A 23386-nucleotide genomic window follows, 5' to 3' on the forward strand; every position below is an offset into this window, starting at 1 on the left:
GTGGACCTATATTAATAATATGAAGTGGGTGGACCGGTCCTCCATAGACCATGGGAGGAGGAACTGAGGCAAAGGCATTTGCCCCACTCGTTCCTTGAGGCGTTTTATCTTTTTCACTACTAGCATTTTCCTTTTTGGAATTGACCCCCATATCCGAAGTGGGATTGGCCACCAATAGCGGGTCGGTAGGCGGTTTGTAAATATCAGGGAAATTCTTAAGCATGTTCTTAACTTCGATAGCCACTAAGGATTTAAATGAGTACATGACCTCATTTAATTCCTCTCGGGTGACCGAGTTCGCATCATCTCCCTTGGGCACCTCCCCAACCCGGTCCTCGTGGTCGGCCATACTCTTTGGGTGGTGAAACACTTAATAAAGAGATGAGGCTCTGATACCAATTGAAAGGATCGATATGATTGACTAGAGGGGCGGGGGGGTGAATAGGCAACTAACATATTTTAAACTTTTCTTTAAACAAATTAGATTTAGCAACAAATAGGTTGTCTAGATATGCAACTAAGTGAGCAACCTATATGATTCTAACAACAACAATAAGAAGAAAGAAGTAAATACAAGTAAAGGTAAGAAATAACCACAAGTGGAATCGATGAAGACGAGGATGTGTTTCCGAAGTTCCTTCCCTTTGAGGGCAAGTACGTCTCCGTTGGAGCGATGTGAAGGCACAATGCTCCCCAAGATGCCACTAAGGCCAACATATTCTCCTCACGCCCTCATATAATCCGAGGAGCCGTGATTCCACTAAGTGGTGCCCTTGAAGGCGGCGACCGAACCTTTACAAACAAGGTTGTGGAAATCTCCACAACTTAATTGGAGGCTCCTAACAAGATGAAGAAGCTTCACCATAATGGAATGTGGCTTCGAGGTGACCTCTTTTGTCTAGGGTGCACAAACACCCAAGAGTAACAAGATCTGCGAGGGATTAATGGGGGGAACAACTTTTCTCTTGGTGGAAGTGTGGAGGAAGGCCATCTCGTCCAAACCCTAGAGAATCAACTAGAGTTGATGGCTAGGGAGGGAGATTGGGTAAGTTTGAGCTTTTGAAGCAACAATGGAGCTGGAGAGGAAAAAGGTAAGATCTCGTCGGGGAAGAAGACCCCTAGTTTTAGTGGGGGGGGGGTCTGGACGTTACCAGCCCCTACTGGCCCAACAAAGCGATAGTGCCGTGCATTAGGGCGGTACTTCCGCTGGTGCGGTACTACCGTTCAATCTGGGCGGTACTTCCGCTCAACCAGGTCGAGGGAAAGGTAGGAGACCAGAGAAATATATTAAGCAGAAGTGGGCGCGACAGAAGGGGGTGGCAGTACCGCTAGAGTGGTACTACCGCTGCCCCTAGGCGGTACTTCATCCCAAACAAATAAAAATGCCCGAGACACCAGAGAAATAAAACAAGCGAAAGAGAGCTCGACTGTGGTCGGCGGTAGTACCGCTGGAGCGGTACTGGTCCTTTGTAAATTTTGAGCACACCATCCCATTTCTAATTCTGGTCCACTTTGAAATTGACTACAACCTCAAGTTTCCTAGCTCTATAATTCTTGAAATGTTTCCATCTTGAAGTTCTTCCAACCTAAACCTTAAGTAGAGGAGACCAGCCCTAATAGAATCTCTTAAGTCCTCCAAACAACCCTTTGAACTTTGGTGTCATATATGAATTACTCCAAAACTTGCGTTAGCAATTTTTTGTTTTGGCCAAAGAAACCATGCCAGCCTCTTTATCATATAATAAAGCATAAACCTGACAATTTTCACATTCATTAGAATCCTCTAGATAGCCATATCATTTCACCAAACACCTTGTGGGCATGAATGGAATTTGCAACTTCCTCAATTACTTCTGTGACTTATCCAGCCAGCTAAACCAAAATGTCCACGACTCCTACTAGACCACATGTGACCATCCTACCAAATATTAGCTCCATTGGGTCAGCCTATAGTGCTCTGACATTTTGTCGAGCACGTGGTGTGCATGCTCTGGGCATGACAAGAGCACACAATTTGCACGCGGAAGTACTGAGCCGCCGTGTCCCACTGATTGCATTTCCGCCGCTCGCCCTGGCCTGCTCGGGTCACCACGTCATGCTAGAGTACCCCAACCTCCCCCCCATCGTCCATCGCACTGACCTGCCACGTCTACAACTTGCCATTAGAGCCACCGCCGGAATCTGCCCGTGGACGGAGCCGCCCTGGACATGTAGCTTTCCCCGAGCCAGCCAGCCTGCCCTGCCATCACTAAGGGAAGTCACCGTCCACCCGACCACCATCGGCTTCGCGAGCACCGCACCTGTCCATCACTGGCCACCGCCTAAATTGCCGTGGCCGGCGCCGCCCATTCGCCCCTAGACAACCAGACTACCCTGGATTAAATTCGGTCAGCCACCGGCCTCACATAATCCACCGTCCACACACCAGCCACCATCGACCTCCCCAAGCACCTCGAATCGACATCAATGGCGATCGCCATGGCATCCACGTTTGGGAAACTGTGGAACCGATGTCTTCGTCCTCTAAAAAGGCCACCCCGAGTACTCCCTAGCCACATGGACCGCTCCTTCTCCCTCTAGACACCCTCTAATGCAGCGTATCGAGCCACGGGTGGTTATCTTCCTCATCTCTAGTGACCACCTGCGCTGCTACTCTTCTATAAAATCCGAAGCGTCCAATGTCGCCCCACCTCGTTTTGCTGCTAACCATCTCCCCGAGCCACTACAACCCCATTCCATTTGTCAATTCCACTTAAACCTGACCAAGGACAAAAGCCCCTTTTTACCCAATGCCGCCGTCTGTCGGAGAAGGCACCTCCGACCACTTCATCCACTTCACCAGCCATGGTGACCACCAGGCTCCCATGGATCCATTCATGGGCCCAGGGTCCCGTGGGGAACCGTTGTTCAATGTCAGGGATCACCGGAGCCCTGCCCTGTTCTGCCAAGAGGGACAAGGCGCGTGCGTGGACTAGTCAAACATGACTGGTGGTCTGTGGGACCCACTGTCACCGACCCAGGATGCACCATGTCGATGTAAGTGGATATGTATTCTGCGTTAGTATGTTCTCTTTGTTAGAAAGTGTATCCTTGATCGAACCATTTTCAATTAATAGATGATGTCCCGCGCGTTGATGCGGAAAACTTATTTAAAATATATGAATAAATGTTAGAAAACAAACGTTAATGTAAAAACATTATAAAAATGTCTTGCTTTATTACCTAGAAAAATAATCATGCATGAGTGTATGTTTTGCATGAAGAGATTAATGAAAAGAGTAACTTATGACTACATGCATGATTTGATGACGTGGTATTGTTGCATGGAGAGGATAATTGGGTAATGGGTTCTAGCTATTTAAGAATAGAAGATATGTTTTATTTAAAATCATATTTTGACCCAATTTTGACTAGCTCTAGTTTTTAAACCACAACTCCAAATAACATGATTCTTTTGCTAACATTCCTCAGATTCCATCTAGTTTATTTTAGAATTTGTTTCAAAATTTACCAAACAACTTTTCTGCACTATTTTAGAATTATGTCTTCACTCAATATATTTAAAATAGGAAACTGGAGGGAAGAATAATTACAAAGTTTTTGGGAGTGCACCCCACCATTCTGCATAATCAAGCGAAGCATCTTGAACACTCACTACTATAGGATAGTCCAAAGACAACACATGTATCACAGACCCTTCGACGAAACTATTTGCGATGTACATCGTGGCATGTGCAATGTAACATCACAAAAAGTGTGTGTGATGTCATAACATCACACACATTTCAGAAAATAATAATTATGTGCAATGTAGCACAAACAATTTTTATAGAACTTGTGTGTGATGTTTCCTATTATTGCACACGGTTCGACAAAACGTAGAAGTGTGTGAGGGCATAGGTTTTTTTACAATTGATGTGTGTGTGATGTAGTCTATCATTGCACACAACTATTATAATGCAATCGTGTGTGATATGCACATAGTTTTTGCCGAAATTGTGTGTGATGTAGCATATCATTACACATAGTGTTAAAAATGCAAATGTGTGTGTTGCCTTGCACATGTTTTTTGCATACATTATGTGTGCGATGTAGTTTGTCATCTCACACACTTTCATAAATGGAACAATGTGTGATGCCTGAAATTATTATTTTTTGAAAGAATAATGGTTTTTACGATATGATTGAATGCGAACTAACATTTTCCTTCATCGTTTGATTTTGATTTTCTTTCTACACTTGATATGCACCCTAGAATCCTCCAAGTTCAAATTTGGCGCTTTTCACACCTCATTTGCTATATTTCAGTCATTAACTGCATTTCCAGTCATTTAATGGTTGAAATTTGAACTATGAGTATTTATGGTATACACAAAAATGATTTGAAAAACCATATTTTGGGTATTGAGTATATTTGTATGCCTCGTACAACAAATGAAAATAAATTTATAAGATATATGTGGCAAGAATTAATCACGAGCATGGAGTTTATTGGGTTTTAAGTTATAAAAATTGTAAATGAAGTCAGAAAAATACAAAACTTGGCATAGTGTCATGATATGACCTCACGATGATGTGATACAAATTTGAAAAGGTTTCACATTTTTTATGTACATCCTTTAGAAATCAGACAACCTATGAGGAATGATCATGGTTTCGAGACTGAATGCACCAAGTTGGTGGCAAACTTATATTTTCCTTTGTCACTTGACCTTAATTTTTTTTCTAAAGTTGAGATACAGTATAGAATCCTCCATATTATAATTTGGCACTTTTCGTAGATCATTTGCTATATTTGGGTCATTAACTGCATTTCTAGTCATCTAACAAATATAGTCAAATTTGAACTACGAGTACAGAAAATAGTATAAAAAATGAGTTGAAAAATCATATTTAGGGAATATCTATGTGGAAAGAATGAATCGTGAACATGAAGTTTATTGGTATTTTAATTCTAGAAAATGTAAACGATGTATAATAAATACAGAAATTGGCATGGTGTCAAGATATGACCTCAGTAATTATGTAGTAAAAATTTGAGAAGGTTTTCACATAGTTTTTTGATGGTGTAAGGGCGAAAATAAAATGGCAATAAAGCACACATGTGTGTACTGAATTCTTATGGCTGAAGAGATTGAAGCCTTAGATGACATGGCATGAATCCATCAAACCACACTCTACACCCAAGAAAAATATCTAGCCTTATCTCTTCACCACGTCATATCCACACATATATGTAGCTAGCATCAATCCAATGTCCCGTAGAACCATATACATGACATACACTTGTTCCATGCCATGATGGCTGGTGGACGATGCTTGCTCCATGCTCCGACTAGGAGCAGGGCACTGCAGGGCCGGGAGCGCTCGACATCGGGTGGCTGCATGTGAAGCGGCTACCCTGGCGCCATGAGGCTCGTCGTCAAGCATAGACGCGAGCATGAGCACGAAACGGGTGTCCAACTTCAGGATCTCTATCTAGTGGCACAACTATTCAATGGATTCTGAATACCGGAAGGTAGCATCATGGAGTCGTAGTTCGTGAACATGTAAGCTAGCTTCGAGTGTGTCTCTTTCCAAGAATCCATCCATCGGGATGGATCCTAGCTTGCTTGCTGGATAGTTCTAATCTAATCTTGTTTTTCTATGCGTCGGTGTACTAAGGAATGTGGGTCCTTAGTTCCCCTAACTTAGACACGGGCAACAGCGGCCCCGAGGCTAGGAACTCCTTGTCGGGCTCATCCCGAGCCCAAAAAAAACAAAGACCAAGGCCAAGACCGGGCAGCAAGGCCCCCACCGGCCTATACACGTGTCCGCTCATGCCGTCCGACAAGACCACAACCCACTAAGCCACCGCTCCACCTCACCAGGGGTTGATTGTCTACATCATTCGAGGTGTCGAACGGGCAGGCAGGAAGGCAGGGATGGCTGGGGCACGCGACCATAATAGCTGGCGTGTCCCAGTCGTGGTGACACCTATCATGTAGCCTGGCAGCAGAATAGAGAGGCAGCTCGGTGGACGGCACAGAGAGAGAGGCAATCCTTGCCGGGAGACGCCGTTCGTGCGCCACCTCATGACGCATTTAATGCGCCTATCCAAGTCCTTCAGAGTTAGGTATTTCCCACTACCCACTCTTGCAAGCAGTCCCAGCGTTGCAGTGCATACTGCACACCTAGTAAAATAACTGTTATAGCCACTATGGTAACCCCTTTGTGCTATAAAAGGAGGTCCATGCCTACCTTTACAAAGGTTGACACTCTGTTTAATGACACGCATAGATGAGCCCTCGAGCATCCTTGCCGGGTCACCGCGCTCCTTGTTTATTTCCACCCAATTAATCGACACCAACAAGACGTATGGTGTTACGCTTCCGAGCGGCGCAAACCTGCATAAACCTCCTTGTGTGTGACCTTGCCAACTGATTCCGTGTGTGCACTTAGACCCCCTCCAAAACCATAAAAGGGGTCGCCAGGGTCCCATGGATCGTCATGGGCCCATTTCCCGACACTATTTCTAAATATGATGTATCTAGCCATCTGACCGATTCTTGATTCTTCTCATACATCAAGATTCCCCAAGGAATCAAACTAATCACCAAATATATCTTGTGAAGTCTTGAACATTCTCTTGCAATACTTTTTGAGAAACAATTAGGCATAACTAATGTAAGAACTAATTTCAAGTAGGATACTTTAGTATGTAATATAAAAAATTCATAAAAAAAGAAGAATTTTTTTAAAACCCTCAACTTTTTTGCATGGTATATAAGTTTTTGTCTTGGGTAGACGTGACCGTGGAACTGATATCACGTTGTGACATGGATGATTAGTGAAGTCATGTTGGGGCATGATAGGTGGTGCCCGTGTTGGGTACTACAGAGTAAATATGTTGTACTAACCATTCCAGGGAAAATTTAAAACCTACTGATTCGACCGTAGTTCGAGTCTTGCTCCGGTAAACCCCATGCTAATCGTGATTGTAGTCTCCCCACTTAGAGTTTTACTTCATGGTTTTCTTGGGTGATTCCAGGCATCGGGAAGTTAAGCTGGTGTGTGCGGGTCAGGTGTGTTTTCAACTCAAATACCGTAATTATAATTAGTCAACATCTCGGGTTGACTAAAGAAATTCTTTACTTGTGGGTAAAGAGTACAGCTTGTGTAGCGCATAAAATTAATTCGAATAGCAGTGTTCGTGGTTAAGGACTATTATCTAGGAATGGTTAAGTGTCGGTCTTAGTTTCGTTCTTTCGAGGAATAAAGAAAACCAGCATATTGATCATGAATCATGATTGTCGGCGTTCTGGGAATGGGGGTACCGAGACCTGCCTGCCTGTGGCCCAGGGCTGGCCAACTTCACCGAGCAAGCACAACCAGGCACGACACCACTCAGGGCAAGGCCCTCGTGAGGGCCCGAACCTAGCGAGGAGGAGCAGCACCAAGACCCGTAGGGGGCCTCCCGAGGACCCCTCCAGAGCGGCGGATATTTCGACGCGAGACCCGACCTCAGGAGTCAAGTATGACGCGGGGAAGGACAAGCGAGCAACGGATTGGAAGATGGTGCAGTTTCCCCTTTCGTGCAAAAGATGTAAGGACGTACGCGGGTTCCCAAGGCATCTTCCAAAGGTTTCCCTTCTGATGCAACATTGCCATCGCCGCCCGCCAGTAGGGCAGACGTCATCCCTAGACCCGCCCCCGTAGCGCTGGCAACCACTTTGCAGGCGAAGACCACCTTTGGACAGGGGGATCATGTTCCGCTGTTCCCCTCAAAATTGGCCGTTGTGGGATCCCCTCCCGCCCTTGCGTGATGGGAAGAGGACCCGGGTCGTCGCTATATAATTAAATGTGGATTTTCGTCGATATAAATCTCGTTGCATATTGAACTTCACTTACTGTGTAGTGTTTGATTGTGTGAATTGCCATGTCATACCGTGCATAATTGATAACGTTCATGCATCATATGTGTTGTGCATCGTGTGGTGAATATCGTGTGTTGATTCTTTTTTCCGGTTTGCTTCGTCTCAATAGAGTTCCGCAAGCGTGTCGGAATGTGAGGACCCATTCGACTACGTCGGTTCGTCTGCTTCACGGAGTCGTTCTTCTTCTCAGCGGGATCTCAAGCAAGATGATCATTTCCCTAGATACCATTACTATCAATGCCATGCTAGTTGTCTCATTTCTTTCGTTATGTCTCGTTACCCACCACGTGTTAAATGTCAGCCTCTCAACATTGCCATGAAAATCTTCAACCTGATCACAACCTAGCAAACCAGTGATTGGCTATGTTACCGCTTGTTTAACCATGTGTTAGCGTTGCTATTTGTAGGTGTAGTTGCTTCCATGTGATAACATGGGTTCCTTGTTATATCACCCTATTAATTTCTATTTAATTTAATGCGCCTATATATTTGGTAAAATGTGGAAGGCTCGACCTTTCTAGCCTGGTGCTTTGTTCCACCTTTGTTGCCTTAGTTTCGGCTACCGGTGTTATATTCGATAATTGGGCGCTCCTAACACGACCGGGGTTGTTATGTGGACCCCCTTGATAATTCGTTTTAGATTAAGAGTGGTTTGGCAAGGCCCAACTTTTATACTACATTTTCCTAATAACTAATGAACCACATAGGGAGTAATTAACCCGAGGAAATTTAATAAACCCCCGGGACAGTGCTCCGCATGAGTGTTGGTCCAACCCGAGCGATGTTCGGCGCCCCCTGGTAACCCAGGGTTTAGCCAACCCGATGTCTAGCTCATCCATCGTGTCCTGAGAATGAGATACACGGCTCCTATCAGGATCGTCGACACGTTGGCGGACTTGCTGGATAAGTTTTACCTTTGACGAAATATCTTGTGCATCGGGATTCAGGTGAAACTTTGGGTAATCTCAGAGTTGAGGTTCTCCACTAAGGAGTCCGACGAGATCGCGAGTTTCGTGATCGATGATTTCTATGTGGCTTGGTGTAATTTGTGATGGACTAGTTGGAGAACCCTTGTAGGGTTAAATCTTTCGAAAAGTCGTGCCTGCGGTTATGTGGCAACGTGGAAACTTTCGTTAACATCCGGTTCGAGAAAAGTTGAAGTAAGCTTTATTAAAGTATGCCAACTGAGTGCATAACCGTGACTGTCTCTTCCGTGAGCTCCTTCTCCAATCGAGGACACGGTGGGGTTATGTCTGACGTAAGTAGTTGTTCAGGATCATTCATTTGATCATCAGTAGTTCACGTCCGCTATGCGTAGTTCATCCCCCTCTTATACTTGTACTCGTAAGTTAGCCACCTCAAATATATGCTTAGTCGCTTGTTGCAACCTGAACACTTAACCATACCTCACTTCATCGAGCAAGCACAACCAGGCACGACACCACTCATGGCAAGGCCCTCACGAGGGCCCAAGCCTTGCAAGGAGGAGCAGCACCAACCCCCGCAGGGGGCCTCCTCAGGACCCTTCTAGAGGGCGGATATTTCAAGGCGAGACCCGGCCTCAGGAGTCAAGGATGGCGCGGGGAAAGGACAGGCGAGCAACGGATTGTAGGATGGTGCTTTTTCCCCTTTCGTTCAAAGGAGGGAAGGACGTACGCGTGTTCCCAATGCATCTTCCAAAGGTTTCCCTTGGTGCAACAAGGCCATCGCCGCCCGCCAGCAGGGAAGACGTCATCCCTGGACCTGTCCCCGCAGTGCTGGCAACCACTTTGCAGGCGAAGACCACCTTTGAACAGGGGGAGCATCTTCCCCTGTTCCCCCTCAAAATTGGTCGTTGTGTGATCCCCACCCGCCCTTTCCATAAGGGAAGAGGACCCGGACCGCCGCTATATATATAGACGACAGGTTACTTCGTAGAGAGGGACCCGATCGGTCCATCCATTCATTCGCCCACTCGCACCACACAAAGGCCACCCAGCCACCGGAGGCCAAGAACACTGTACTAGTTCATACGCCAACCTCCACAAGAGGAAATCCACCAAAGCAGGAGTAGGGTATTACGCTTCTCAGCGGCCCGAACCTGGGTAAACTGCCGTATTCTGTGTCTCCCTCACCATCGAGTGAGTTCTCAGCCATCCCCAATGAGTTGCAAGTTAGGTGAGGCGAGCCCGCGAGAGATATTCGTACACGACCCTGAGTTCGAATCTTTAGGGTTTTGCGGAGCCCAAAATCCAACAATGACGGATGATTATTATTATCAGTATCGTTATGGACTAAGCTTGTATCTTATATGAATCCCTGGGAGGGTTCTACCTCATTGGTACTCATGTTATTATAAGCCTTTTATGTGGTGTCGCCTCACACGCTCGACTATGGCACTCATGTTATTAATTTGGATATAAGCCCTTTATGTGGCATCGTATAGCTCCCTAAGTGTGGCATGTTTTGCAAGACGTTTTGAAGCGTCGCTTCATGCACCCAATTAAAACTCCTATTTTGTTGGAATTTTTTGGAGGACTAGTGCCTGATATTCCATATGTTTTTTTAATTTTCTTGGCATCCTCGGGAGGTCTACTAGTCGATGTTCCTGATAGCCGTGCCCGCGGTTATGTGGCAACGTGGAAACTTTGTTTAACATCCGGTTCTAGAAAAGTTGAAGTAAGCTTAATTAAAATATGCCAACTGAGTGCGTAACCGTGACTGTCTCTTTCGTGAGCTCCTTCTCCGATCGAGGACACGGTGGGGTTATGTCTGACGTAAGTAGTTGTTCAGGATCATTCATTTGATCATTAGTAGTTCACGTCCGGTATGCGTAGTTCATCCCCCTCTTATTCTTGTACTCGTAAGTTAGCCACCTCAAATATATACTTAGTCGCTTGTTGCAACCTCAACACTTAACCATACCTCACCCATTAAGCTTTGCTAGTCTTGATACATTTGGAAATAAGATTGCTCAGTCCCCTGTGCTCACAGATTACTACAACACTAGTTGCAGGTACAACTAAAGAGATACTTGACGGGAGCGTGTTGATTGTTAAATTGGAGTTTCTTCTTCTTCATCATCGACCTAGGATGGTTCTAGGACGACAGCCTAGGATAGCAAGGATGGACGTCGTTATTTTATCATTTGTTTTCGTCCGTAGTCGGACCCTGCTCTTCACCATGATGATTTATGTATTATACTCATGTGACTATGTAGCTTGTGGTGAGTGTTAGCCAATTCCATGTACTCATCTTTTCAATACATGTAATTGTAACTATATCCATTCTTGCAAAACGACGAGATGCTTTCTATCCCTGTCGAGGCCCTCGCGCCAAAATAAGGATAGGACCGCATCTTTCGCGTTACAACTAGCTTGGCTTGTTCTTCTTCGAAGGCCTTCAGGCGAGCCTCCGCCTCTTCGCAGCGTTTTGCAGCCGCTGCGACTTCCTTCATCGCTTCCTCACACGCGGCTCGAGCGGATCCGGCTTCCTCCAGCGCCTTCTCGCGCGCAGCTTGAGCAGACTTGGACTCCTTCTCGCCCTCCACCATCACGATCGCGACCTTGCCCAGGGCAGCGAAGGCCGTGTTGAGGATGCCCTGGACGTATACCGAAGTCCTCGGGATCTCCTCCTGAGGAGCCTCTAGTGCTGTTGTGGGCGGTGTCGTCAGGGAGGCAGTGTCATGAGGGACAGGGGGCTCCGAAGGTTTCTCGGAGATTGCGATCATTGGCGCATCGGTGGACTAAGGTCCCTTAAGAGCATGCCCCTCGGGCAACAGTGCCGACACGACCGCCTCAGGACGATTCGGGGGCTCGGGAGGCTCGGCGACCAAGACGTGAGAGGTCACCTCGCGAGCCTCCCCTTCATCATCGGCAGACGGCGATGCGTTGGGGAGGGCCGCCGGCGCGTCAGGAATCACATACGGCTTGATGCTATCCTTCTTCTTCTTCGCCCCCAGCTAGGGAGTGCCCCTGGACATCAGGAAAAAGGGAATCAGCCATGCGCGGACGATGGACGCTTGAGGCGTGCCAAGCCGAGTCACTTACTCTTCGACGTCGACCCATCTCCTCTTCCTCTCCGCCCCGGCGATGACAGATGCGACGGGGCCCCTCATGGAGGGGGACGAGCCCGGTGTCTCAGACTTCCCGCCAGCGGAGGCAGGATGCGCCAAGGGCGACTCGACCTCGTGCTTCCGGGGGGGCGAGCACGCTCGCGGACCGCGTGGCGTGCGGGGCTGATGCGGGCCCCTTCGAGATCTTGGTCAGGCGAGGAGAGATCACCGCAGAGATTTTGCCGGTGAAATCATCATCTTCAAGCTCTCGTAGAAGGACGACCTATGACGGGAGAGGCACGCTCGTCGGGAAGTTGCGACGGTCTTCTCCGAGTCCTCCCCACCGAAGGTGTCGTCCGATGACAACTCTACCAGACCAAAGCCCTCGGCCGGGAAAATCCCCCGCTCATCAAAGACAGGCAACACGGCGATCAGGTCGACCCGGCCATCGAGACGGTACAACGGACCCAAAGCCACAGGAAGGTCACTAGGTTCACTGCCCAGTAGGGTCGCCACGGCCCTGTACAGCTCCTTAGTAGGAAAGTCCTGGGACGAGAGTCTGAGCTTGTCGTCATCGAGCTGGTAGTCCCACAGGGCCTGGAATGGGCCTAAAGGGGCGCCAAGCACTGCGTCAAGAATTCCTTCACTATCATCCCACCGGTTAGCCTCTTGGCGTTGATGTCGCGGGAGAAGCGCTCCAGGACGCGCACGACCCGAGGGCCGGAGAGCTTCGTTGAGCTCCATGCAGAAGTCTTCTCCGGCAGCCCCTTCGGCACCTCCATCCGATGGTTGGCGTCCTTGAGGCTCACGAGAACCCAACGGTGCCTGAAGTTCTCCACCTTCTTCCTGGCCTTCAGGAGCAAATTGCTGCTCTGGGCCGCTACGAAGGAGACGCATGCCGAAAAATGGGCGCCGTCGTGCAGGCGCAGGCGGAAGAAATGGCGGAAGAGGGCTACTGAAGGTCGCACGCCTATGAAGGACTCGTAGTAGAAAGCAAAGACGGACAGGAGAAAGATGGAGTTGGGCTGGAGGTGAAGGGACTTGATCCCATAGTGATTCAGGATGGCGGTGAAGAACGAGGAGAAAGGCGGCACCAGCCCGACAAAGACACTATGGAGGAAGAAGGGGTATACCGCCTTCGACGAGAGCCGCTTTGCTGTGGTGTCGGGCCAGATCAGGGTCCGCCCGTGCTCGCTGGATTCGGCCGCCTTCCATGGGAGCATGGGGGTGAGATCCAGATCCTTGGAGAGGGCGCACTCCAGGAGCAGAGGATCCGGGGCAGGGCCTTGCGTCTCTGGCTTCTACTTGCTGGTGGGCGCCATTGCTGAACCAACAAGGGAATGGCACGATGCTGGATCTGGGATACGCCGATTGAAGTTGGAGACCGGGGAGGAAGAGCGAGTGTGGGAGAAAGGAAAGCAATGACGGACCGACGCAATGAGTCAGGTTCCTAATAGCTCGGGTGGAGACAGAAGGCAAGGGAGACCCGACATCAGTCGTGTGACGCGCATCGTCCTGTCCCACACGCATTTAGGCCCCACGACACTTCAGGCCACCCTCAAGGCTTCGCCGAGAAGCCAACCTAGGCACGCCTTTGGCCCGGGGACTGCTCTCGCTATTTTGGGAATGGGGGCACCCAAACCTGCCTGCCTATGGCCCAGGGCTGGCCCACTTCATCGAGCAAGCACAACCAGGCACGAAACCACTCATGGCAAGGCCCTCGCGAGGGCCCGAGCCTCGCGAGGAGCAGCACCAAGACCCGTAGGGGGCCTCCTCAGGACCCTTCCAGAGGGGCGGATATTTCAAGGCGAGACCCGGCCTCAGCAGTCAAGGATGGCGCGGGGAAAGGATAGGCGAGCAGCGGATTGTAGGATGGTGCAGTTTGCCCTTTCGTGCAAAGGAGGGAATGACGTATGAGGGTTCCCAATGCATCTTCCAAAGGATTCCCTTCTGGTGCAACAAGGCCATCGCCGCCCGCTAGCAGGGAAGACGTCATCCCTGGACCTGTCCCCGTAGTGCTCGCAACCACTTTGCAGGCGAAGACCACCTTTGGACAGGGGGAGCATGTTCCCCTGTTCCCCCTCAAAATTGGCCGTTGTGGGATCCCCACCCGCCCTTGCCATAAGCGAAGAGGATCCAGGCCGCCTCTATATATAGAGGACATGTTACTTAGTAGAGAGGGACCCGACCGATCCATCCATTCATTCGCCCACTCGCACCACACAAAGGCCATCCAGCCTCCGGAGGCCCAAGAACACTGTACTAGTTCATACCCCAACCTCCACAAGAGGCAATCCACCAAAGAAGGAGTAGGGTATTACGCTTCTCAGCGCCCCGAACGTGGTAAACTGCTGTATTCTGTGTCTCCCTCACCATCGAGTGAGTCTCTGCCATCCCCAGCGAGTAGCAAGTTAGGTGAGGCGAGCCTGCGAGAGATCTTCGTACACGCCCCTCAGTTCGAATCTTTAGGTTTTTGCGGAGCCCGAAATCCAACAATGACAGATGATTATTATTATCTCTATCGTTATTGTCACACCCTGTTTTTCACCCCAAGTTTTCTGTGTTGCAAAAATCAGAGCTTGTTAAAACTTTTTCAAATAATGTTGTGAGTGCAATGTCAGCGCTTGTTTGAGTGTATGCTTGCTTGGTTGATGACTCAAACCCATGAAAAACTTATTATTTTGCTCTCATCAAAAACCCTTTTTCCTTTACATCAAGATCACCTTCATCATGTTGGGATACACTACTAGCTCATGAAGCCAAGTGGCACTTCCAACCAAAGTTGGTGATCTGATCCTAATATCATTTTCATTCATTAAAAACATTATTTGGTGATTTAAAATATTATTTTCCTATTTTATATATGTGTCTATTTCTAAGGCCAGTAATGATATTTCCACAAGAAAAATTACTTTCCTGCCTTAGAAAATTCGGAGTAAATTCATGGAAGCTCAGAAGGACATATATTTTCCATACATAAGATTTTCAACCCTATTTTATATTAATATTATTTGAGTAAAACCCTAAAAACCATTTCTGTCTATTTTAGCTTTTTGAGATGTTTCCAAAGGAAATTATCTTAGTAAATTCCCATAAAATTACAGGAGCCCTCCCAAACCATATTAGGTGCTCACTTAAAATCTCACCTTGATCCAAGGTGGGGAAGTGCACTTAAAGAGCCCAAACCCTCTTTGTCCAGAGTAGAGTTGGAACAACTCTACATTGCAAAGTTTGTCCAATGGTGCTGAAACTTTGGAGAGGTGTTTAACACCCCAAATGAGGACTCCACACCAAAAATGGGATTTGCGAGACTCTGTTTGGCCACACTTCCTTTGTAAAGCACAGTACTAGTCACTTTGAGACATTTTCAAGTTTGCAAAGTCAAACTTGTTCAATGGAGCTCAGATTTGGTGGAACCCCATGGTTTTTACCCCAAGACCAAACCTGTTAAGTTTCATTTACACTGTGGAGTGGAAGCACCCCAAGTCACTGTCGAACACCTACTGACAGGAAGGTAAAAACCTTCCTAGCCACTGTTTTACCCGATGTCAAGGCCCCAAACTTGGTGGGTTAGAGCACCAGAACACCCTGAACACTCAGTCAACTAGCCCCTCCCCAACTCCAAGCACAAGTGACAAGAACTCCAATTTGAACTCCAGGACAGTACTGGCAACACTAGTGTTCCTTGCTCCCTTGACCAGCTCGAGCTCCCACTAAACCACAACGGCTAGGCACACTCCGAGCAACACTCAGGACATGGAGGACACATCCCAAGTGCCCCAGAGCGAGCCAGCATGCCGTGGCATTCCAAAATTGCGCTCTGGGCGCGCTGCAGAGGGCCACCCGCAAGGGGCCGACGCTCCGGCCGGTCCCAGCCTCCCCAGTTATGTCCAAGGCTCCCCCGACAACCATTCAGTGCAAAACTACCCGAGGGACCGTCTCCCCCTCGCGCAAGGGCTCAGGCGACGCGTGCCCGTGCGCGCCCGACGCGGCCGAGCATGCACGGTCGCTGCAGCTCGTCCCCACTCGCTTTCCCTCTGCGGCCGTTGCACCAGGAGGCCCTAAACCACGTCCCGAACCCGTGGTTTCGCGGCCAGCACCTCACTGTGCTTGCACGCGTGCCACGGTGAGTCACCGGCGTGCCCGAGTCGGGTCACCGTCGTTGGCCTATAAATAGACCCCCCGGCACTCCAGCACCCTCCAAGCAGATTCAGCACAACCAGTAGACACTCCCTAGCCGCCCAATCGAGCTCGCAGAGCGCCGGTGCTCGAGATCGACCGAGGCCCATCCGCCTCGAAGCTCCGGTCAATCTCCGGCTACACGTCGGCTCCTGCGCTGCCCGACCTCTCATTACACTCCCCTCGACACCAGGAACGTTTCCGCTAACTCTCCCGAGCGAATCCGTACCCCTAGCCCCTAGTTCATCACGAACCCGAAACCCTTCCGCCACGAGCACCTCGTCGCCGGCAACCTAGACCACCTCCGGTGACGTCCCAACCACGAGCAGGTAGGCGGAGGCACGAGGAACCCATTCCCGTTCCTAGCTAGGCCTGAGGACAACGGCAGCCTCGCCGATGTCCATCTCCACCTCTCTGGCCGGAGGTAGGAGAAGGAACCCGACAGGTGGAGCCCACCTGTCGGTGTCCTGGGGCAGCCAGCGCGCAGCCGCTGACGCTGACCCCACGGGCCCGCAGGTCAGGTTTGAACCTGGCCCGCGCGCGCCTGGTGGCCAGGCCTGCTGGCTGGGCCGGCTGGATCTGTTTCCCCTGGCCTTTTTCTTTTGTTTTAATCCAGGAAACTAAATGATTTTTATAAAAAGATTTAGCCAGTAGAAAAATATAATTCTTCCACCAGTATTTTTCTAAAAATGAGTAGTATTTGATTCTGTAATAGTTGACATTTATGAAAACCAGAAACTATTTTGGTATAATAAAATGATATTAAAAAGCACTTGTTTGCTTCTGTTTGCTTTTAAATAAATATGCTTAGCTAATAAATCAATAGGAAACATTTTTCAAAATAATATTCTGAATTTATTCAAGCCTTGCAACATTTTTAAAAACACCTTGTGATCTGTTTTAGTGAGAGCTAGTATTTATTTATTCCTTTCTCGACGGTAGAGTTACCGAGTGATGGAGGATCCACAGCGGAAGACCTCGAAGACCCCGGATACCTAGCCGACCAAGGCAAGCATGCCCTTTTTCCATGACTTAAGTAATTAAAATGATGCATGCTAGAATAGCAAGTACTTTCTGTTGCATGTGATCACGATGCTGGTTCATCATTGACGTGATGGTACCGAAGGCTTCTTCGAAGCACTTGCATTTATAGTAGTGATATTCACATGGCTCCTCGGAGCACAAACATGATGAGCTGACCCTACCATCTACGAGGATCATGCTACTGTCATGTTGACTAGTAGAGTAGTATCACTGCATTGAGCTTGATCCTACCCCGTAAGGGTCAGGATATTATCATGTTGACAAGTAATAATAGAGCATTTTATCATGAACATAATGATGAGTTAAATAAAGAGTTTATGAAAACCCCGTCGGCTTCCACTAATGCCCGAGGGTGATGATGAGTTGGTGATCACTTTTGGTGAAGTGATGCATCAGTGATTTTGGTGTGAGTATGATTTCGGAAATTGATTAGATTTATGATTTGTCGACCGTCCCAACCTTACTAGTACGACCACGATACCCCCTTATGGGACGGGGCTTTGTTGATTACTCTGGTCGGTACTAGCAAAGAGCCACATTACTAGTGGCGGGAGTGATCGGTGTCACTCTCGTGATGGGGTCGTGCCAGGTAGGACGACTATGCCATTATTATGAGTTCCACGCACACCGTTGGTCCCTGCATGGTTGATACAGTCCAGAGTCGGTGCTCGTAAGACGTACAACATGTGGGCTGGGTACCAATCGAGTGGACCTCTTTGTCTAGTATCGTCAGGGGAAAGATGATGATCGGGTACTTACCTCGGGTATATGTGATATACCGCGAGTCGTGGATGACACGGAAGTTTCCCGTTTCTCGTGGGTCCAGCGTACTACCTCTGCAGAGTGTAAACTATTCGAATAGCCGTGTTCACGGTCAAGGACAGTTGGGTGGTGCTGCTTCAACTACGTCCTGAGTTTCCGCATAAACCAAGTGTGTGTGCGTGGTGTTAAAAAGGTGTTGTTATAATCATGATGATCACAATAATATGATCAAGTTCGGTGACTTGACATATAGGGTAAACCCGGATGGTTTAGCCCTCATTAATATCTTGAGGATATGACAAGTCCGATGACTTGGCATATAGGGTGAACCCGGTGTGTTCAACCCTTGACAGATATGTCAATATCTGTAACCTGTTATTCACAAGTAGTTCTTTAACTTGTTGCACATACTTGATCATACCACCACATCGCATTCCACTCGAGATATCTGTTACTGTTATTCATTACCATATATATGTCATGGGCTGTTTGCGAGTACATTCAAAGTACTCATTGGCTTTCCACTGATTATGTTATTGACCAGACATGGAAGGACCGAAGTTTGGCGAGAGTACGCCGTCGGAGACGGACCTGCGATCTAGGACACTTCCGAGTCAGAATTCCTGTCGGTGTAGGCTTGATGTCATGGGCACCGCTTAGCCCTTACGAGTTTCCGCTACTCGATGTATCCGTTTTATTTGGTTTTATGCCTTGCTCTTGAACCCGACCTTCTGGTCATTTGATGTAATAATTTGGTACTTGGATGTAAGACTCTACTATTCAGTATCTGTGTTCAGTGAACATTGATCCTTGGGGTCACTAGGCATGGCGAACTCGACTTGCTAGTCGAGGTCCCCACAGAACTGGTATCAGAGCCATCCTGACTATAGGAAGCCTTAGATAGCATGGATGTTAACCAAGAACGTTAGGACGCCAGCCTTGCACAAGACTCTTGCACATACAACCTCCTGACTTCTCTCCTATGCCTTGTAGATGGTTGCTGTACCTGAGACGCTTCTGGAGACCGGCTTTCCACTACTTCTGGTGGATTGTCTCAAGAAGTGCCACGTACGACGCACGCCCATCTTCCTCACCATGAGCACTGGGTCAACGCCGACACCAAGGAATATCACGTGGACGTGATAGTGAAGGCTAATGACTCCCCGTCTAGTTGGTTCTTTGAAGGACCACAGATGGGAGAGCTGATGTTGGCAGTGGAGATGGCTGCAGGAGAGGCGCTCGTGCAACTCCGTAGCATCCTCCCTGAGATGGCTAATGAGCCTGTCACTCGTCATCTACCTTTCATTAAGGAAGGAGTGGATGGGAGCTGGATACTCACCCCAGCCACGGAGGATGGGATGCCACTGAGGTTTCAGACCTACTTCAGTCTCTCGTCAGACACCCTGACACACTTCCTGGTTAAGGAATCAGTCAAGCTTCGCCAAGAGCTGCACCTAGTCAAAGGCCTGCTCCACACTGAGAAGATGCAGAACCGCAAAGTAAAGAAGGCAGGCGCACCTGAAGGGAGGGCAGCTGTTGCCACTAGGGGTGGTGTGTTACCCATCCAGGCAGTCCCTCTTCGGAGTCGCCGCCTGACAGCGGAAGAGTACACTGAGATCTTCGCCGCCTCACCCAAGAGACGCCGAGACATGCGGATTCTTTCTTCCACTCCTGTAAAGGAAGAGGATGTTGATGAAGATGATGATCCTGTTGAGTCCGCCTTTGAGACCGAGCAGTCCGCCGCGTAGGTTTTAGCGTAGGCAATTCGGAGTACCCGAGTATAGGGTATCCTTGTATCCGTTTTTAATTTGCGTATGTGTGCTTGATGTAAGTCACCTATTGCCTTGGGCAGCCTGTAAGTGACTACGTCACCTAGTTGTCATGAATGCAATTCCCAGTTTGTCAAAAACTTTGGTTTTAAAAACTTGGCACATGCACGTATTGGACCCCCTCTTACTAGGAGCAAATCCTTGTACTCCTGAGCAAGGTGGCATTTTGACCTGTCTGTTTCTATGACAGGATGGTGAACGCAACCCGCAACAGCACCTTCGGCAACCCCGACGCAGGCTCCTCATGGACGCCGCAGGGAACCGAAGGAGAAGCTCACGCTGGAGGTCACCACGAGCAGCCTAGAGACCTTCCGCCACCACCTCCTCCTGAGAACTTAACGATGGCTTAGTTCCTTCAAGCTCTTCGAGAGGAGCGTCAAGCCAGCAATGCCACTATCCAGCAGCTGACCCAAGTCCTGGTGGACAACCCGCCGCAGAATGAGTATGGCGGTGGTCGCTCTACTCTTTCTGAGTTCATGCGGACTACGCCCCCCATATTCACGGAGTCGACTGAACCCCTGGACGCCGATGACTGGATTCGCACCATTGAAGACCTCCTTACGCTGGTCAAGTGCACTGATGATCATGAGAAGGTCCTTTATGCTTCTCACTGTCTCGGAGGCACCGCCAGGGCATGGTGGGATGGACTCCAGATCATGCGGGCAGGGCAAGTCATCACGTGAGAGATGTTCAAGGAAGGATTTCGTGCGGCTCACATTCCGCCTGGACTGATGACCATTAAGAAGAGAGAATTCCAAGCCTTGAGGCAGGGCAGTGGAACTGTTAAGGAGTACCTGCAGAATTTTAATCTCTTGTCAAGGTACGCACCTGAAGATGTTAACACTGAGGCCGCTAAGGTGGAACGCTTCATGGAAGGGCTACAGCAGTCCCTGCAATACCAGCTGGTGGTTTGCGACTGCCAGACTTTCAGCGAGTTGGTTAACAAAGCGCTTATGCTGGAAGACAAGCATCGTGCAATGGACGACACCCGCAAGCGCAAGATGATAGGCAGTGGAGGACCCGGTAACGCAAGACCAAGACCGTGGCAGTCAGCACCTGCAAGACCCAACTTTTAGCAGCAACAGTACAAGTACCCGGTGTTCCGCCAGAATTATCAGCCTCAGCCGCAAGTCAAGCCAGTAGTCAAACCGCCAAAGAACGGTGGAGTCAAGACCAACCCTCCGGGGCAAGTCACCTGCTTTGGGTGTGGTCAGACTGGGCATTATTCCAGGCAGTGCCCCAACAAGAAGCCCGACGCGCCGCGTCCCAATGCACCCAACCCCGGTCAAGGTGCACCAGGGAGGAACGAGGCCCCCCGCAACCAACAGTTCAATGGTAGGGGCCGGATCAATCACATCACTGTAGAAGAAGCACAGGAAGACCCGGACTGCATTCTGGGTACGTTCCTCGTCAACTCAACTCCAGCAACAGTGTTGTTTGATTGTGGTGCCTGGCATTCTTTTGTTACTCAAGGGTTTGCGGAAAAATGCGGTTTAAAACCCACTTTACTCTGCGGGCAGATGGCAATCGAAACCCCGGGAGCAGTATTAAAGACCAACCTAGGGTGTAGAAGGGTTGAGATAGTTATCAATGGGACGAGTTTCTTGGCAGACCTCATTGTGCTTAGATCACAAGGTGTGGAGTAATCCTCGGTATGGATTGGTTGGCCAAGCACCAGAGTCTTTTGGACTGTGCCAACAGAGCCATCACCATGATAAGCAACCAAGGGGTCAAGGTCAAGTTCGTCTCCGAGCCAGTATCGGCTCACGCACCTCGAGTCAACAGTCTCTCCGAGGTAGAGCTTGATCGAGTGCCTATAGTCTCGGAATACCCGGACGTCTTTCCTGACGAGCTACCCGGAATGCCTCCTGACCGAGACATTGAGTTCATCATTGAGCTTATGCCCGGATCGAGGCCTATTTATAAAAAGCCTTACAGGATGGGTTTTGAGGAGTTGGCAGAGCTGAAGAAGCAGCTGGATGACCAACTCAAGAAAGGGTTCATTCGTCCGAGTGCGTCACCTTGGGGATCACCTGTTCTTTTTTGTTTCAAAGAAGGATGGTACCATTCGACTCTGCATCGACTACCGTTCCCTTAATGAAGTCACAATTAAGAACAAGTACCCGCTCCCCAAGATCGAAGACCTGTTTGACGAGTTAAACGGGGCCAGGGTATTTTCCAAGATCGATCTTCGATCGGGATACTACCAGTTGAAGATCCGACCAGAAGATATACCAAAGACTGCATTCGTGACCCGGTACGGTCTATATGAATGTTTGGTCATGCCCTTCGGTTTGACAAATGCCCCAGCCTACTTCATGTACCTCATGAACAAGGTCTTCATGGAATATTTGGACAAGTTTGTCGTCGTGTTCATCGATGACATACTAATCTTTTCTAAGTCCGAAGAAGAGCATGAGCAACACCTGAGGCTAGTTCTGGGAAAGCTTCGAGAGCACCAACTTTATGCCAAATTCAGCAAGTGTCAGTTCTGGCTGAACGAAGTTGGATTTCTGGGTCATACCCTGACGGCACGCGGTTTAGCCGTGGATCAGTCCAAGATTTCTACAGTGACCAACTGGGAATCACCCAAGGACGTGAAGGATGTTAGGAGTTTCCTCGGGCTCGCGGGATACTACCGCAAGTTTTTCGAGGGATTCTCCAGCATCGCTCGACCTATGACTCAGCTCTTGAAGAAAGGCTGGAAGTTCGAGTGGACGCCGGCGTGTGAAGCAAGCTTCCAGGAGTTGAAGAAGAGGCTAACTACCACCCCGGTATTGGCTACTCCGGACATCAACAAGGAATTCGTGATATATTGTGATGCCTCGGGAACCGAGCTCGGTGGAGTCCCGATGCAAGATGGCAGGGTCGTGGCATACTTGTCACGGCAACTACGACCGCATGAGGAGAACTACGCCACCCACGATCTTGAGCTAGCAACGGTAGTGCATGCTCTGAAGACGTGGCGACATTACCTTCTGGGAAAGCGATGCGAGATATATACAGACCACAAAAGTCTGAAGTATATCTTCACCCAGAGGGAGGTGAATATGAGACAGCGGAGATGGCTTGAGTTAATCAAGGATTACGACCTCAGCATTTAGTACCATCCCGGCAAGGCGAACGTGGTAGCCGATGCCCTGAGCCGGAAGGCAGGCTCCTTGAACGCCACGCTCAAGGAAAGGTTACCCGCCTTGTATGAAGAGATGGAGGGCCTAGGACTTGAGATAGTCGAACCAGGGAACCTGGCCAACCTCAAAGTCAAGCCTACTCTGGCAGACGACATCAAGGAAGCCCAGAAGGGGCACAAGAGTATCGAAGGCCTCAAGAGGAAGGTGCGAGAAGGCAAAGCCCCAGGATTCTCGATTGATGAGCAAGGAGTATTGTGGTACGGGAAGCGCTTATGCGTACCCAACAAGGCCAAACTTAAGGACTTGATCCTGCAAGAGGCACATGACACACCGTACTCTATCCATCCAGGTGGTACCAAGATGTACCAAGACATCCGAGAACGATTCTGGTGGCATGGCATGAAGAGGGAAATTGGCTCCTATGTCGCTAAATGCGATGTATGTCAGCGAGTCAAGGCTGAACACCAGCGACCCACTGGATTGCTACAACCT

The 23386-nt window shown here is 48.9% G+C and overlaps 1 long non-coding RNA gene and 1 pseudogene across 1 annotated transcript; both read left to right on the forward strand.

Annotated features, from left to right (window-relative positions):
- Positions 1 to 1942: 1942 nt before the first annotated feature.
- Positions 1943 to 11145, forward strand: LOC123413378. Its single transcript, XR_006613738.1, has 2 exons — positions 1943 to 3036; positions 10906 to 11145. It is a non-coding gene; the product is annotated as an uncharacterized LOC123413378 (long non-coding RNA).
- LOC123413377 lies at positions 4981 to 7904 on the forward strand (annotated as a pseudogene).
- Positions 11146 to 23386: the final 12241 nt, after the last annotated feature.

Source organism: Hordeum vulgare, chromosome 7H (assembly GCF_904849725.1).
Source record: "Hordeum vulgare subsp. vulgare chromosome 7H, MorexV3_pseudomolecules_assembly, whole genome shotgun sequence".
NCBI lineage: Eukaryota > Viridiplantae > Streptophyta > Magnoliopsida > Poales > Poaceae > Hordeum > Hordeum vulgare.